At 49.7% G+C, this 9,327-nt stretch overlaps 1 protein-coding gene across 1 annotated transcript in view; it reads left to right on the plus strand.

Annotated features, from left to right (window-relative positions):
• The window catches only part of MEGF9 (multiple EGF-like-domains 9), a 118,112-nt gene that overhangs the window by 97,980 nt on the left and 10,805 nt on the right, over positions 1-9,327 (plus strand). The window lies entirely within an intron of this gene.

The raw sequence follows: 9,327 nt of genomic DNA on the forward strand, positions 1-9,327 counted from the left end.
TAGTGTTTTTCCCCATGATTTTTAGTGGTTGTTTTAGGTATGGGAAGATGTGTCCTGAAGCATCAGAGTTTGCCCCAGACTAGAAAACTGACTTTGGTCAGATCTACTGGAAAGACAAATTGGGTTAAAAGGCAAATGGGGCAAATCTGATCTTTGAGAGGAGGGAGGTGCTACTGGGTTAACTGGGAGGGAGTGTTCTTGCCTGGACTCTGAGTCACCGGGCAAAGCGCAGACATGGGTGATGTCTCCTCATGTCTCACTGTGAGGAATGAGCCAAGAAATGCCCTGGAGAGCTTCAGGTGAGGTGCCCTGAGTTGTGGAGACTCCATGAGGGTGGAGCTTGTGCACACAGTAAGCCCTCACGCAGAAGCCCAGCGTCTACAACCCCACAGGTGATGGCAGAAAATCTCCCTAGCTTCTCCTCTTCAGCACCATTTTACAGCCTTGAGGGCCATGGGAGATACAGATCCTCAGGCATTTAGAAGAGGCAGCAGAGAAGGCAAAATGTGGAGGAAGAATTGAGGAGGAGGGCTGGTGTTAACAGAGGTGGTTCTTTGTTTCTCTTCCCTGCTCAGTGGGGTTTGCTGCAGACAGAAATGACCTCTGGGTGTTTAAAAAGAGGAAAATTAGGTCAGTTGTCTGTGTTGTAGGGCTAGGGGCATCACTGGGGCTGCGAGATGGGCAGCCTGTGCTTAGCAAAGTGTGTGGGAAAATCAAGTGGGATGCACATTCCATCGGGGCTGGAGCAGGAGCTGAGTCCTGCTTTTGGGCCTGCCCTGATGGGTGTGAGAGCATCTTTGCATCGCAAGGAGATTGTGTGTGTGTGAACCCAGGAATGAGATTTCTGGCTCTTGTTCTGGAAGCATTGGGTCTGGAGCTCTGGGTTTGGTGTCTACCTGCTGCTGAGTCCCTGGATGGGTGGTGTGTGTCCCTCTGGGCAGTCCCTGCTTGGGGTGAGGGAGGGAGACATTGCCCAACACCAGCAACCAGCTCCTGTTTCATTGACATGAAAAATACTGTCAGCTTTATTTATTTAATTTCTTTGTTAAAGCACCAGCCCAACTCCCACTTGCACCGGGCGATTCCTGCGCGCTGGCTTAAGGAAAAAGCAGCTGCTGTTGAGATGGAGTCTCTGACTGAAACAGCAGCTTAATTGTGGACTCTGACCCTTTTGCAGGGTGGCTGGTTGGAGGGGCAGGCTGCCTGAAGGCTGAGCTCTCAGGGCACACAAAACATGCCTGATGGATCTCAATCAGCTTGCCCAGGCTTTTGTAAAACTGCCTTTTGAAGCACCACCGTGTGATGATTTATTAGTATTATTTTTTGGCATGCTCTGTGGCTGGCCAGATGGCACACCCAAGTGCACTGTTTATTAACTAGACCTCAAATGCAGACCATCAAATACAAATAATACTAATACAAAAAAATAAAAAATCCCTTTCCTGAGGCAGACAGTTGATTTAGGGAGTGAATATTGACCTGACAGGCTGTCGCTGTGAATGGACTCCACAGCTGCTAATCAAAGGTCTATTTTGGTGGTGTTTAAAGTTGATTATCTGGGGAGATCTGCACAGATCCCCCTCTGGGATGGCAATGGATTTCCGAGCTCTGGTTTGGGTGGGATTTTTTTGTTAGATGAAAAGCTGTGTGTGGTTGAAGCTGAAGCTTGCTGTGGGGCTGGACACAATCCTGGGCTGCTGGAAGCTGAGAGGGGGAATGTGTTGTCCCTTCTGCGGTAACGCCTAGAGACCTCAGAGAAAGCCACATTTCACTGGGCTGGATGCTGTGTAGATGTTTGCTAAAGATAGCTGTGGCCTGGAAGCATTCATAGTCTGTAGAGGAGGGGTGGAGAAAGAAGCTGAAGTTTCAAGAGCCATGGTCAAGGTCACAGAGTAGTGGAGGATGAGGACAGCGAGTCATGTGGGTGCACAGGCTGAACTGAAGAGCCCTGCTCTGCTGCAGAGGCCTGGGACAGGAGGGTGCCTGGTGGTGGTCTCAGCCCATGGCAATGTGAACCCAGCTGGGAGCTGACCTCACCAGCTGCATCTTTCACCATCTTTCAGGCACCTCAAGTGAAGCTGGCAAAGGCGATGCTCCTTAAGAGGGTCACCATGCCCAGGCTGGCCAGCCCACATGTCCCTGGCTTGCACCCCTGTGCATTTATTTTCCTTTTTTATTTTGTGTGAGCAGAGTCCTCTGCCTGAACTCCATCTCCCACTCCCTAGAGCCAGGCCAGAGCAGTCAAGCTGGTCAGGGGGGGTTGGTGGTCTCCAGCCCCACCAGCCAGGGCAGCAGTGGGATCTCTGGGGCTCCTTGCAGCATCTCTGCGGCACCAGCACATCCCATCCTCTGCATCCTGAGGTGTGGCTTCACCCAGAATGACACTTGTGTCCCCAGCTGGCTGGTGGCACAGTGAGCTGGCACAGCTCCACGGCAGCCCGGGAGGTGGTGAGAGGATGGGGTTTGGTTCAGAGAAGCCTTTCCCTGCTGCAGAGCAGCCATCGTGCAGGAACATGAGGAGCTGTGGGTGCAGCTCTAAATGCAGGTGGGAATGATTTCCTTGAGTTGAGGGAGAGTGTCCCTGAGAGCACTGATGCATGGCTGTCCCATGGAGCAGGGGTGCTGTGAGGCTGAAAGCAGGGTGCTGTTAGCTGCGCACTCACCCTCCCTGTGTCCCTTCTTTGGAGTGGGCTTCTCTTTAGAGAGGCTGATCTCGTGACCCTTACTCACATGGATTTGCAAGAGGGTGGCTGGTGAGAGCGAGGTCAGTAGCACTGGGCAGTGCTCTTTGTTAAGGGCTGGGGTTTCTGAAGGAGCTTGGGGATGCTGGGCAGGGAGAGCCACACACTGGGTTTGCAGAGCTGGTGGGATGTGAAAAGATACAAAGAGATCATGAAGAGGGGGAGGTGATAAGGAACGTTGGTCCTGATGGTCCTGGGAAGCACCCAGGTGGGTCAGAGACTAAACACACCTTGAGGATCCTGCAGTGTGAAGCTATGTGGGGCAGAATTTGTGGTTTGTTGTTTTTTTTTCTTGTTCATAAAATGCAGAGCCATTGAAATGCAAGGTTTTTGTGGAGTTTCACCAGGCTGGGTGCTCGTGACAGTGGTTTGAGTTGAGAGAAACCTCATGTTCCCGGGGCTTGTGTCCATCCCGACCACAGGAGGTTATTTAGGGGGAAGACTGTGGAGTTCTAAATTTGCATCCAGAACATCTTAATTTTCTGTCATCACACTTCTGAAATGTCTCCTCCTGGCGTGGGAACTGTATTTCCACCCCACTGTATCTGAGCAGCCCAGTAAACCACACTGGGCACTGCCCCCCTTTGGAGACAGGACCTTGAGAATCCAGCTCCTCAAGGACTTACTTTTTTCTATCAACTGGAAAAACACACCTTTTCCTCTATTTTAAAAAGACTGTTCTGCCTTTCATAGATGGGCTGAGCACAAGCAGTGGCTCATTATCTCCCAGTAATGCCTTGTCAGCATCACTCTGCAGAGAGCAGATTTTTTTGGAGCGGAAACGGGTACATGTGGACGTCATAAAAGCAGAAGAACACCCCGATACAGCATGTTTTCCTGTATGCTTTAATTATCTCTCTCCTCTTACAGACCCTCATCCTTTACATCTGATTAACTCTCCTCCTCTCTTTCCCCACAAGCAGGTAAATATTGTACCTGCACCTGCTTTTATTTGGTTGCAGACAGGGATGGGAATTGAATGAGTGACTGGACACAGCAGCAGGGGAAGGCAGATTGTTATTATCTCCCCTACAATAACTGGGGCTTCACAGAAATCCTGTTATTTTGTTGATTTTTCCAGCAGGCTTTGGCCTCCTGGCTGTTTCAGACTTGCTGCTCTGGTAGACATTGACTGCCCTCAAAAAAATATTGGCTCAGCTTTTGAAGCTCTTGTGGCTAAATTCTGGTCTGGGCTGGGGGTGCCCAGCCTGATTTCAGGCAGTGCTTGTTGCTCCTGCCTTTTCCTGCTGCCTGTGAGGAGGCACCAGTAGAGATTTGGGGGATAGTTGGGCAAAATTGGTGTGTCTGGCAGGGACCAGCCCCTTCTCCCAGCCTTCCTCACTGATGTGTCATCTTCTTGTTTTGAGGTTGTCTATCCCAACCCATCCTATGGGGGGGGCTACAGGAAAGCTGGGGGGAGACTTTTTGCAAGGATAAAATGGGACAAGGGATAATGGATTAAAACTGGAAAAGGGGAGATTTAGGTGAGACATGAGGAGGAAATTCTTGGGTGTCAGGGTGGTGAGACACTGGCCCAGGTTGCCCAGAGAAGCTGTGGCTGCCCCATCCTTGGAAATGTTGAAGGCCAGGCTGGCTGGGGCTAGGGGCTTGAAACTAGATGAGCTTTAAGGTCCCTTCCAACCTAAACCATTCTAGGATTCTATGATCTTGCTGTGATCTCCAGGAGACGCTCTGGGAAGCCAGGACCCACTGTTTGGGGGTGAGATTTTGGGGTTGGTTAGGCTTTTGCTGCTTCTCCTGCTGCCAAACTGTAGAGAATCTCATCCAACATCCCTCTTTAGGGCCATTGTGGTCTTCCCATCACTTCCTTCCTCTCCAGACATGAAAGTCTTGACGAGTGGTGCCGGGAGGGCACCCAGAGCAGACAGCACAGCCCCAGGCTGGAGTTCCCTGGCTTTCCCAGCAACGTGGGGCATCCTCAGTGAGGGAGCTGGGGCTGTGGAGGAGGCGGTGGCCAGACAAGGTGGCCCTTTGACATTTACAGAATGGCCTTTCAGAGCTGTGAAGTGTCCCCTCTCTGTCAAGGGCTGCCATATAAACAGACGCCGTCCCCCGGCACCGGGCGAGGAATGCGGTGCACAATGGCCCAATGTTCTCCCCAATAAAGCTCCACTTCTTCTGCCCTCCACAAAGGCAGCTCTGAGTGGGGCAACAGGCGTGGGGCTCGGCCATGGTCACACTGACCCTTCCACCAAAGTGTGTTTGCTGGTGGCTGTGCTTGGAGCCAAGTGAGAGGGGACGTGAAACCCAGTGTGGGGCTTTTTCCTGCTCTTGGCATCTCCATGTGCTGAAACTCACATTAATTGACCTAAAGGAAAATCAACACGTGGGTTAGGAGGGCTCTTGGTTTGCTCGGGGTGAGTGTTAACAGTGTTGGTTTCCCACAGGAGTCTCTTGGAGCATTAAGCTTTTGAATTGTTAACTTTTCTACATTGCCCAGAAAATGTAAGAGGGATTTTTATCCCCTGGCTGCTGTCAGACATCAGAGAAAACCAGCACAAAAGGAGCTGAGCTCGCTGGAGAAACACACCATTTATAGTGACATCCCTTCCAAATTCTGTCTTGTCCCATCAAAGTCTGACAAAGCCTTTTCATTAGGGTTGTTTTACAGATGCTTGTAGTCAACGTCCTCAGTTCCTCATTCACAGGAAGCTCTATCATTGCTGCTAATTGTCTCTTTTACAGGAACACCTCTGGGCCCTGCTGGGATGAGTGATGAGCTTGTCTGCAATCAGGGGTTTACCAGGCAGTGGTTGGGAGGGGACAGGCCAGCAGGAGAAGCTGGAGGTGCCACCAGGTTGGGGAAGGATTAGCTGGAGTCCTTGCTTTCTTCCTTCTCCCTTTCTGGCTTTTCTGGGGATAGTCCTGGCAAACTGTATGTTCCTGGGAGATGCTGTGGTGTGAGGGATGAGGAGATATGCTCTGTGCTTCAAGATGAAGGTGCTTCAAGAAGAACCCCCCCTTCAAAGCTGTGGGGGGTTTTGTGTGGCTCATCCACATGGTATGCCCTGGTTTGGGACCGTGGGAGCTCCCTCTTTCTTTGACTTTGCCCCAAAATTGTACCTGTCTCATATGTTTTAAAAATAAAGGCCCAAAAGCCTGGTGCTGTGCTGATTTGGCAGGCTCTGGCTTGGTCAGGCAGCCCTTGGGCTCTCAGTGCCAGGTGGGCTTCCAGGTTTTTCTGGCAGCTGGGAAATTGAAAATTTTTCCCTTCCCTTCTCCTTGGGGAAAAAAAAAAAAAAAAAAAGGAAAGAAGAAAATAAAGGACTGGAGCTTGCTAAGGGTTTTTTGTTACCCTGCTAGGCTGTGCACAGCATGGCTCCCAACAGCCCTCAGGGCTCTGGTCCTCTGCCTTCCCATCCATCTTGTGGCTGTCACATCCCTGCTAACTTGAGGATGTTGCTGTGAAGGAGGAGTGGAGACCCATCCACTGCAGCTGCACACTGTGACCTGTCTCAGATCACAGATTTCAATGCTGTCATTTTTCCTGTGATGAGGTTTGTGTTTCTGTGCTGAGTGGGGCAGGGTTGGGACATTGCCCAAGTTCCCAGGTGGAGTTTGTCCCATGGCTGTGTCCTCCCCCAGCCATCAGACCTGGTGGAATATTACCTGCATGATGCTCTGCAGCTTCAGGCCAGGTATGAGATGGGATGTTGGAAGTGTTCCCTGTTCTTTGTGCTCTGCTCCTCGGATACTTCCAGGTGGGGTTAAAGCTATCTGCAACCCTCCTGTAAAGCAGCAGCCAGAGTAATGCACAGAGTGGGTCTCTCTGTTGTATCCCTCCAACTTGTCTAGCTTAAAGCTGCAATCCCATGTAAAACCCTATGAGGAATGTTCTGTTGCCACCAGTGACACAAATCACTAGGTGGGTGATGGGATTTCCTCCATCCTGCCCTTTCCCCACAGATGGAGTAGCAGGGGGCAGTGGGGTGAAATCAGACTGGCTTTTTGGGTGTAGGCTGTTCCCTTGTGCCAAATATTTTACTTTCATGTACAACCCCCTCCCCAATGTCTGCTGGGATGCTGCTGCCCTGGGTAGCCTCATCCTGTCCAGCCCTTGTCATTGCCCTGCAGGCATCAAGGCAGCAGCTCCTGAGGCTCAACATGAAGCCCAAGGGCTGAGGGTGATTAGATGCAAGTTAGATGTGCCTGGGGGGGGATCCCCATCCTGGCAGGTAGCCCTCACCCCTGGAGGGTTGGATCACCCTGCCTTGGATCTGAGCCTTGCACGTGGTCTGTCCCCATCACCAGCAGCTGCCTCATCACTGCCTGCTCCTCTGCCAGGAGCTCTTGTGCTGCTGATGTTTTTAATTATTAGGGGAAGTATATAAAGCTGATGGATGATGTGATGGTGATACTACTGACACAGCCTTAGTAGAAACTAAGGCTTGCAGGAGACTTTTGTTACTGGAAGCCTGCTTTTGTCCGAACACATCCTTCCATCAATTCTTTTGTGAGAGCTAAAAGTTGGCTGGCTTTAGTGGAGTTAATAATCATCTGAAATGGAGTTGAGCAGTTGATGCTGCTGCATCAAAATGTTTCCCTCCTCCCTTCCCCCCCCACTTCTCCCCAAAAAGAAATTCCTGGCTTATACTCAAAATCCAGTTCAGTTCTCACTGTGAAAGTATTAAACTGTGGGTCTTTTCTTTCAAGTTTCTGGATTTTTATGGGCACAATCAGTCTGTTAACAGGACTTTTTTTTCCCTTTTTTTTCTGGTGTGTGTGGTTTCAATGCATTTATATCACTGACCTTTGCTTTAAAAAGTGTCTGACAGTCTTTACTGGGCTGGAGCTATGAAAAGGAGTGTTGTAAGGGGCTTTATTCTATGGAAGCAATGACCACAGGCAACGCTTTATATTTGCTGAGTGATTTAATTCTTGCACATGCAGAACTTGGCTCTGTGCCGTGTGTAACATGTTGAGAAAAGGGTCTGCTGGAGAGGCATGAAAACCAAACTTTCCAAACCATGTCTTTTTTTTTCCTAAATAACTTCCTTTCCTGTTATTTTTAAGCTAATGAGTAAAACCAAGGGATGCAGGGCCAAAATGCTGCATTGGACCTTACTAGAGTCATTGGGGAAATAAACTTCCTTTGAAGAAATGAAGTGAGAGTCTGGGTGGAAGAGGGCCATCCAGGAGGAAGAGGAGGGTGTCACTAAGATAAAGGCTTGATCAAGGGACAGGAGAGAGTAAACTGGAGCACCCTGGACTCCAGGAGGGAGCTTGAGATGGTGATGATTACCCAGCTCTAGTGCGTGGTCCTGTAAAGCCCAACATCTGCCTGGGGATGTGTTTTCAGGCTAAATATCAGATCCCCATCAAATTAGCTGCTTTTTGTTGCTTGGCTCTGCCCATCCTCTGCCTGCTTACAGGAATAGCTGTCCGGTAGCTGTCAGAAGCAAATAAAAACAAACTGTTTTTTGTTTGCTCTTGTTCTAAATACTGTGACAACATTTGGATTAATGGCAGGTCTTGTGAAAAGCTCTTTACAAGTCAAACATACTGAGCTGCTTAACAGCATCCCTTTCAATTCTGCATCTGCCTGCTGCAATTCCAGATAATGGTCTGGATAGCAAGGAAACATCTTATTTCTTTTTCCTTCTTGTAATCAGTCCATTAAGTATGCCTGAAGTTTCATATTCTGGAAGTACTTAGTTGTGTAGCCACTTGGGCTGAGTTCTGTACTTTGGTGTGCCTTTGAGTATTTCCTCTTCCTTTGGCAAGCAAACAAACAACAGAAATACTAAATTATGTTAATTTCTACCAGAAGCAATGTCTTCCCAAAAACATTGCCATCTACTGCATTTTAATTAAGACTAACACATCAACAGTGCATCAAGCCATTGGGAGCCTCAGCCTTTATCAGTTTTAATCAGCAGATTTTTAAGGGGCTTTTAGAAGCAAATTGTGCATTGCTCGTTCTTCCCCAGGAGGAGGGAGGGAGAACAATAGATCATCTTCAGGCACACTGAACCCTGAAATACTGAGTTAAAACAGTGAATGAATAGGGTGGAGGTTGTACAGGGGCAGAGCAATGAGGAGGGCGCATCCAGGGGTGTCTGGGGGATGCTCCATGTGTGGTACCTGCAGCTGCAAATAAACCCATCGCCTGGAGGAGACCAAAGGATGATTATTTGGGTTGCTGGCCTGGCTTCCCTGGGCAGGATGCAGGGGTTGAGGTTTCCTGCAGGTCGCTCCAGGGCTGTGGGAGATGCACAGAGGCACTTCTGTGCTCTCCTGTCCCTCCGAAAGAACCTTTTATCCATTCCTGTGGTTTCTGAGAGCTGAGCCTAAATGCTGCTGCTATATAAAGTCACTTATGAAAGCAATAGGTTTGAAGCCTCTACGTGGAAAGGCTGATAAGGAAAGCCAGTGGGTGAGGATAACCCCTGCTTTTATAGCCTCCTGCTGGTGCCAGCTCACACCACTGTCCTCTGTTCTAGCTCTGTGGAGCTCCCCCTTCCACCCAGGCAGCTTCTGAGCCCAAGGAGCTCCTGCCTGGGGTTGGCTGTACTGGAAACCCCTAGGGAAGGGGGAACCTTCTCTTGTCTTTCCTTGATTCCTG

Source organism: Chaetura pelagica, unplaced genomic scaffold, assembly GCF_000747805.2.
Source record: "Chaetura pelagica isolate M959 unplaced genomic scaffold, ChaPel_1.0 scaffold361, whole genome shotgun sequence".
Classification (NCBI taxonomy): domain Eukaryota; kingdom Metazoa; phylum Chordata; class Aves; order Apodiformes; family Apodidae; genus Chaetura; species Chaetura pelagica.